This window comes from Limulus polyphemus, unplaced genomic scaffold, assembly GCF_000517525.1.
Source record: "Limulus polyphemus unplaced genomic scaffold, Limulus_polyphemus-2.1.2 Scaffold359, whole genome shotgun sequence".
Taxonomy (NCBI): domain Eukaryota; kingdom Metazoa; phylum Arthropoda; class Merostomata; order Xiphosura; family Limulidae; genus Limulus; species Limulus polyphemus.
Window position 1 is genome coordinate 428808 of NW_013665969.1, and position 8840 is coordinate 437647.

At 33.7% G+C, this 8840-nt stretch overlaps 1 protein-coding gene across 2 annotated transcripts in view; it reads left to right on the forward strand.

Moving 5' to 3' along the window:
• LOC106457669 (kin of IRRE-like protein 1) overlaps window positions 1-8840 on the forward strand; it is a 110263-nt gene that overhangs the window by 56206 nt on the left and 45217 nt on the right. The gene's annotated exons all lie outside the window — the stretch shown is intronic.

Genomic DNA, 8840 nt, shown 5'->3' on the forward strand with positions numbered 1-8840 from the left:
GCCCTTCGTATTAGCTTTAGCGCGAAATTTCAAAAACAAACAAACAATCCTTTAGCGACTTAAACCACGATCGTACTCTATATTTAAATCTAATTGCTACATTTATGCTAAAATATATTTCTTCCTCTTGTCTCTCTATATATAAAGAGAGAGTTAAAACTTCTGTGTGTAAATTAGTAAGTATTCATAAACGTGGTAATTTTTGGATGATGGTTGAACTCTTTGAAATTGTTTGTATTCGAGGCTGTAAGTTAAAAAGAAAATTGTGATATTTGGAGTTCTGTTTTCTTCATCTAGAATTTCAGGCTACATTTTAAAGACACAAGGAACGCATCTTACAGTAATTACTGAGTTAATGAGGAAGTATACAAAGTGTATTGTAGGAACTTGGAATATGTTTTATTGGTAGAGATGACGTTTCGATGCACTTTCGTATATTTTCTTCAGATCTATAGTTTTGTAGATTTTGTTGTGTCTTTATCTTGTATATCATTCTTGATGGAGAGCTCTTGTGTACTCTTGTCTTTATAGGTCGAGCGGATGTGTTTTCTGATTGTTTCAGTGCTTTTATGAACATTTTTGGTGATTGGACGAATTTTGATGAGTTTATTCCACAGATTGTTGGTCTTCGTCCCTGAGTCTCTGTTGGAAGTAGTGGTTCTAATTCTGGTGTGTTGAGCTTCTTTTATGTTTGTAGTATTTTGTTACTTCATTTATCAATTGTTTTGCTTTCGCAGTATCCTACGCTGTGGCCTGTATCCATGCATGCTCAGTGATAGCGGAAGAAGAAGTGGGAGTCACTAACCTTATTGCATTGTAGTGTTTTTAAATCTTTGTTCTAAGTGTCTTTCTAATACTGGTTGGAGAGGGCTTGAATGGGTAGTGAAGAAAACCTTTAATATAAGTTGAACATAACAGCAAATGTACAACGTTTCGACAAGGTTTTGTCATCATCAGGTACATTTGTACATTTGCTGTTATGTTAAACTTATATTAAAGTTTTTCTTCATTACCCATTCAAGCCGTCTCCAACCATTATTAGTCTCAGAGTGGGTTCGTTGTCATCGAATAAGTGTCTTTCTCCTATATAAGATAATCCATAGGAACACTCAGTTTTATATATAACACCTTTAGAAGTTAGGTACTCTGAAGACCGTTTAACATTTTTTACAAGATTCTTAATTTCAGTCTCGTTTTCAAATTGACTTGAACTTCAAATTTCTTGTATATTTTCTGGACGTTGTAACCTATTTGAAGAATCAAATGGTGATTTTAGCTAGAAGTTCTGTTTCTGTTTTCTTGTGGTATTGTCTGTTTATGTTTGAACGCTGATCTTTTGGGGGTATCCATAGGCTTCAAAGATAATTTGGAGGTGTTTATATATTTCAGATAGGTATTCATTATTGCAAACCTTTTTAGCTCTGTTGAACAGGCATGAAAGTTTTACTTGTTGGATTGTTAGATTTTAAGTTTAGATACCTGTCAGTATGCGTTTATTTCCGATAAGTACGTGTGGATAGGCTATTGATATGTGATTATCAGGGCATAGAGGAATAGGAGGCTCGTGTTTTCTCTCATTTCGATGGAGCATTTGATGATGTTATGTACCGAGTTCAGGTAATTCAAGAAGTCATTAATAAGTTCTTTACCATGTGGCTAAATCACAAAGGTATCGTCCGTGTAGCGATTTCACATCTTTGACTTCTTGTGGTTGTTTTGATGGCTAAGGGCTCAAATTTTTCCTTGTAGAAATTAATGAATATAGATGATAAGGGGGAACCAATTGCTAAACCTTCTATTTGTTCATAAAAAATACGGATCGTTGGATTGAATCTAAAAGCCTTTTAGTTCGAATGCCAGTTGTCTTTGTTGATGCCTCGGTAGTCAATGTCTTTTCTTAGTGATGATGGAATAAGAACGAGGAATGTAGCAATATCATACCATGGTGACTGAATGGCTCTGACGATAGGGCGGAGTGGCATTTCTGGTTTGTGGGTATTGGAGAATTCTTATATTTGAGAAGATTTGATTCCTGCTACACTTAATGTTTGGGCAACCTCTGAGAAGACCTTGGTTTTCTTCAGCTTACGATTTTTAATCCTGCTGATTTTTCTCTCTCTATGGCTGGATCTCTCTCCAGTTTATTAGATTATACGAGCCGTGTGAGGTGTAATTTCCTTTAATAACCCCCATTGCCCAAAGAAAAAGTAGAATTACTTTTATCAGCTGGGAAAACGACTATGCACTTATAATTCTCCAAGAATTTCAAGGCTTTCGTTTCCTCTGAGGTTAGATTGGTATTGGTTTCTTGGAAAGATAGTAAATTTTAGCAGTTTTTGTGTTCGAGAATTCTCGTTTTTCACATGGGAGGGTTTGTGCAACCATTTCTATACCACCAGCAACGCCTGAGAAATGTATGTTTCTGGAATCGCAACAAAGTTTACACAATGGTTTCTTATTGGATAAGATTCCTTGAACTATGGCTACCCACAGTGATGATATCGTAATTCGTGGAAGTCCTCTTTGTTCAATCAGCAAACCTGTCAAATTTTCTTTTGTTTCTGTTTTGTGTGTTTCCTTTTCATCTCCTCACACATCCATTTCACTAACTGGTCCGTGACCTTCAAAGAATATCGTTGAAATAATGTATTTAATTCTATATGAAACAAACTAACTCAGCTGCAAATAAACCAGAATAACGTTATATTATGTAAATCAATGATTCATTTAATTATAAAACTTAGAGTTAGAACAAAATAATTTAAATTTGAGAACATCATATTCGTGATAGAAAAAACGATTTACACGTGTAATCAGCCTACTTTCGTTTTAATATGTGTAAAAATAAAATCTAACTCATACATATATAGCTATCAGACTGGACAAACAATCATAGCTTAGTTAGTATCACCTGCTAATGCTTACGAAAAAGACAATCAGTTCCGTCAGTATAAATCTCAACTTGAATTTTCAACAGTCAAAGTCTTAAGAGTTACATTAATTTTGTAAATGCTAATATTTTTATAAGGATGTTTATAATTTTGCATCCATGTCTTAACGAAAGTGTTATTTTCTTCAGGGTTCTGCTGTTGCCAGTGTTGACTATACTTTAACTTCTTATAAAACCAATTTTGTGTAGCACATTATTGTTGAAAAGTATTCAATTTATTATAAGAAACATAACATTTTATTGTTACAGAGATATTAATATTTTCCTCACGAACAGTACATTATACGTAATCGGGCTAAATAGCTAAGTCATATATAGGGTTCAGATATAGCTGACCAGAGAGAAGACAGCCAGTCAGTAGCACCTGCCGCCGCCATAGAAGCTTTGCCTGACTTTGAACCGAATGATAGGATTGACTGTCACACTTACAACGCACCCACAGCTGAAAGTATGTAGTATATATAGCGGCATCACGGCACGGGTCTGATACTCTTCAATCCGCAGCCCGGCAGGTTAACTTCTAGGTCACGACTAGTCTTATTTATTTCGATAAAAAAGGTACCGTATGAAATCACTTAATATGGTTTACTTGCTTGTTGTCAGAAATAACGAATTTGATTAAATATTATAAAATATAATGTATATTTGAAATAAATTCATCTTTAAAACTTGAGCCTGAATCCATTGCCTTTAGGAATGTTTAAGGGACACAAACGTACACTTCTCACAAAAATTAAAGGATAATGAAGCAAATTTTTTTTAATTTTTAGATTAACATTTTTAGCATGCTTATTGTAGGAGATTACGCTAACCATATCTACGGTTTTCAAGTTTGAGCACTAAAGATTGCTTATATAATAGGCCTTTATGAGAAATGACCCAAATTCTGCAAAACAAAAGGTTAGTTTTAGTGATTATGAAATGTATTTACTGATAGATTAATGATAGGTTTATGGGTTTTTGTTGTTGTTATTGTTAGTATTGGCTTTTACAAAGAGTGTGCAAGCTGTTAAAAGCCAATTAACTGAAACTGAAGTTTGCAGAGCCATCACACTCCTTCAGGAGGGCCGCACCCACACTGAGTTGGCACAGGTCATGAGGGTCACACAATCTGTGGTTAGTAAAATGTTGCTCAGATACACCATGAGAATACACCATAAAACCAGACCAAGGTCGAAAAAGGGTTACAGATACAGTAGACACTGACATCAATAGAATGTAGCCTTTAGAAACCGCACCAGCAGCTAGGGGCCTCAGGAACGAGTTTCAGCAAGCCACTGTAGTTCGTGTATTGTATTCAACGGTCAGGAAGATGATCCATAAGGCTGGGTTCAGGTCCAGAATACCAGTTAGAGGCCTTGTACTAACCCCAAACCACAGAGCAGCCAGGCTGGCGTTTGTCCAGGAACATGTCACCTGGGCCCTTCAGCAGTGGACTCCTGTACAGTTCACAAATGCGAGCAGATTCTGTGTATTTTCAAGTGATCGACTTGTGTGGGTCTGGAGACGTGAAAGAGAGCGATATTCGGCCTGTAACATTGTCCACTATGATTCCTTTGGGGGTGGCTCAATCGTGGTCTGGGGTGGCATACAAACCTCCATATGGTAAAGGAAGATCCCTTACAGCAAAATGTACGTTATGTAAATGAGATCCTGCTATCAATTTTTCGCTCTTTTGCTCGTGTATCAGCAGAATAATGCCAGTCCTCACACCGCCAGGATCACATAGCATTTTTTTTCAGAGTGAAGGAATAGAGGTACAGAACTGGCCTGCTGAGTTATCGGACATAAATCCGTTTGAGCATGTGTAATACCTGCTACAGAGAGAACTCTTACGACTATCCAGGAGCTCAGAACTTTTCCCATCCAGGAATTATTCGATATGTCATCAGCAGTATAAAGAATGGGTGCAGAGAAGCTATATACACAACAGAGAAGGGCTTACCAGCTACTTAAGACTCATTTTGTAAAGTTTGTTTATATTAATTATTTAGTTTATTTAATCTTTTTGCAGCTAGATATTGTCTTTTTTGTTGTTAATTTTGTTTTTTTGTTATTTGTGAATAAAGTTTTCGACATTACTTAGTACTGTTTGCCTGTGATATTTGTAATGAACTAGTTTCCTCAATATTGAATGTCTCTCTGTGTTTTTCTCTTGAAATGTTGAAAAAACGTATAAAAACCTTATTATCCTTTAAAGTTTGTGACGTGTATTTTTTTCATGATTAACTTCCCAAGTTTGAATCACTATTGTTTCATTGCAATATTATTAGTCTTTTCTTTTCGGGGGGGGGGGGTCTTACACTTCATAATTCTAAACAATCCAATGTATAGAATATTTTCAGAATACATAAAGGCAGATATGTTCTATTAGGCCTTTTTTACACCCAAGAGTTGGCTGTTGGTGGTGATGACTAACTGCCTTCCCTCTAATCTTTCACTGCTAAATTAGGGTCGGCTATCGCAGATAGCTCTCGTGTAGCTTTGCGCGAAATTCAATAACAAAATAAAAAACTAGTATCCAGATTTTAAAATAAATTATTAACTATAATCAAATCTCTTCATAGCATTTGCTGTCAATATTGCTACATAAAAGTAATTGTTAAAAGATTTGTAAACTCGCAACGAATACATATAAGATTAGGTTTTAGTGTCATTGTTTTACACTATTAGTTGTAGATCGTCTAAAAATCTTGAATTGGAAAAAATTAATTTGTATCCTGGAAATTTATATTAATTTATACTTCCATAGTTAATTTCATTTGTTAAAAATGTTGAAAAACTGGTAATTGTTAACCCTTTGTTTACGGCTTGGATAAATCTGCCTACCACCCAAAGCGAAAAGTTTTGCGAATTTTTGCGGCGGGCCATTCAAATGTTGCGCGCAAAATGCTTGCATTATATGATATCAAACGCAGTCGCCTACGCGAACATCATATGATGTCCACCCCATTTGAAGGGTTAAAGAACAAATAATATAGCATATTTTGTAAATTCTTTTAATTTCTGAATTCGAAAAGGCTATGGTATCTGAAAATATAATGTCTTGTCTGTTTTTATAGAGCAAACCCACTCTGAGCTAACTACTGTATCCACCGAGGGGAATCGAACCCCGGATTTTGGCGTTGTAAGTCCGTAAACTTACCGCTGTCTCACCGGAGAACAAATTTCACTTAAGCACTACGTAAACATAAAATGCACACGAGATATTAAAAAATTATGTATATATATATATATATATATACAAATGATCTTTGTATAGATTGGAACCTAAGACTTTTCACATATTAAAAATGTACTAAACAAAGATGTTTAAAGTATTCACAGAACATTTTCTGTCTCAAAGGTGCTTTGAAGTTCAATGACTTTGTGCTCAAGTAAAACACCACACCTCATCATTGTGCTGTAGCTCGTAAGATATAACAATACGTACTGTGTTAACAATACTAGAAGGAACAAATTAATTCAATTGATTGTAATATTTTTTTTTACTTTAAAGATGCATAATTAGTTCCTATAATTCTAATATATTCCTTGAATAAACATTATGTATATTTCGAAGTGATCAAACTTTAAAGTTTTAGATATATTATAGAAGTTTGTTTATCACAAAAATGGAAGAAGAAAATTAAAAATAATAATAATAAGATAAATTAATACTCGATAACCCTAAATAGTTTACGTCAATAGATTAAATAACTAAAGTATTTATTAATAAAAGTAAAAGCTGCAATTTTTTTCATTGTTGTTCTTTTATCATGTAAATTAACGTCCATTCCAAAACAGAGTTCACAGGTAAACTAACAAACCCATGCAATGATATCTCAATCTGCTGAAAAGCGCAAAAAGATAGATATAATGTCATTTATTTGTGACACGCCCAAATTTTAATTTTAATACCATTTAGCAAACCCAGTTCAGATTTAAATGCATTTATATTCAAATAAAGCACTTACTAGGCGATTTACAGAAAATATTAAACTTATCAAATCTTCAAAAAACGTATTATTCTAAAACTGCTTCCTATTCCCTCGGGAATTTTAAAAGTTTTTTTTTTCATATTAATAAAATTGGTTTCCACTTTATTAGAACTATGCACGCAGTTGTATGCAGAATAGTCCATTTATTTACAAGTTAGACTGATTGTGTGATTTATCAGGTTCTTGTTTGAACAGAAACGTTGTCATTTCATGATTAGTCAGCAAGAACAAATATTTTCATATCATGATTAGTCAGCAAGAACAAATATTTTCATATCATGATTAGTCAGCAAAAAAATTATTGTCATATCATGATTAGTCAGCAAAAAAAAGTATTGTCATATCATGATTAGTCAGCAAAAAAAAGTATTGTCATATCATGATTAGTCAGCAAAAAAAAATTAACTAAGATCAAGAATTTTTTGATACCCGTGGTGGGCAGAGCACAGATAGCCCATTGTGTAGCTTTGTGCTTAACTACAAACTAATCAAACCAAGAGAGCACAGTTATTACGATCGTTTATCTGACTGGCTATTATACAGCAGTGACAATTGAATTATAATTGGATATACATTTGTAGTACAACAAATGCCAAACTTTATCATAATTGACAGACTTCTTCAAGAACGGTCAAAATTCCAGCTGTACCAGCCAAAGAAAATTACAAAAATTGAAATAAGGCAAAAGTAAGTCAACCTGAAAGCTGCTTATCTCAGATATAAGCAAAAACTAACTGCTTCAGTGGTATTTACAGCGAAAACTATGTAGTATAATCTAAATAATCACGTTTCACACTGTTTTGAACTGAGGATAGAATAAAACACGAAGAGAATTACAGTTAGCATTTCACCTTTTTGTAGCAGTCAGTGCGAGCTGTTGAAGGTGATGTAATAGTGTGGGTAGCATTTGCTTGGCAGTAGTTGGTTATACCATTGATTTATCTAAAATGATGAATAGTATCCATAGTCTGTCTGAATTCCGGGGCCAAATATGTCCATCCACCATTTCCATTGAGTGCATATTTTTCGTATTTAGTTTAAATAGATCATTGGAATAAATTTAAACGTCGTATTTTCAAGTGTAATCTTTTGCTTACATCTATGAACCGCCTATAGATTATTTATTTCAATGAAAAACCCACAATTAAATAAAACATATTCTGAGATAATGTAGAGCCTATGCCATACCGAATACAAGTTATTATGACGATGATAAAATGTCTAATCCGATATTAGATAGGTTTTTGAAACTTCTGTTTATAAAACATTGTTAGTAATAACTATTAATAATAACTGCTATTGTAAATTATATTGTTGTGTGCATATTCAAACATATTTGTGTTGAAAAAGAAAACTGTGTGTCAATCTTGTTGGCAAATATCATAAACTGAATGTATATCGGCATATATTTAAATACTAAATTCAAAGTACAATTTAACTACTAAATTTAAGTTAACTCAATTTCAGACCATTTGAAATACTAATACGTAACACAACTTGCATGCACAAACAGCATATTCAAATCTAAGATATTTAGCATCTATATTAATACCCCTTCCTTACAAGCAATATAAAGTCTTCTTTCTAGTCTGGAACTTCTTTGATATCTTGTCGAGGGTTCACAATGAGCGAGTTAATTACGAGTTGATGTAGGTACGATTCGCTTAACGTGAAGCTAGCTAGCTTTGTCCTTCGTTATTTACCAGTCACACACACAGAGTTTTTCACCGTGACGTTATGTAATGTTTTCGTAAAAGTACTAATGTCCAATGAGAATCCATTTATGTTAAATGAGTTGTAATGTTCGAACTTTGTAAATATTCCTGGTTAAATATCTGAAGTTTTCCGATTCATAAGCGTTATAACAATCACAGTAATAGCTTTCAAAGTTTATAGTACACTGACTATAG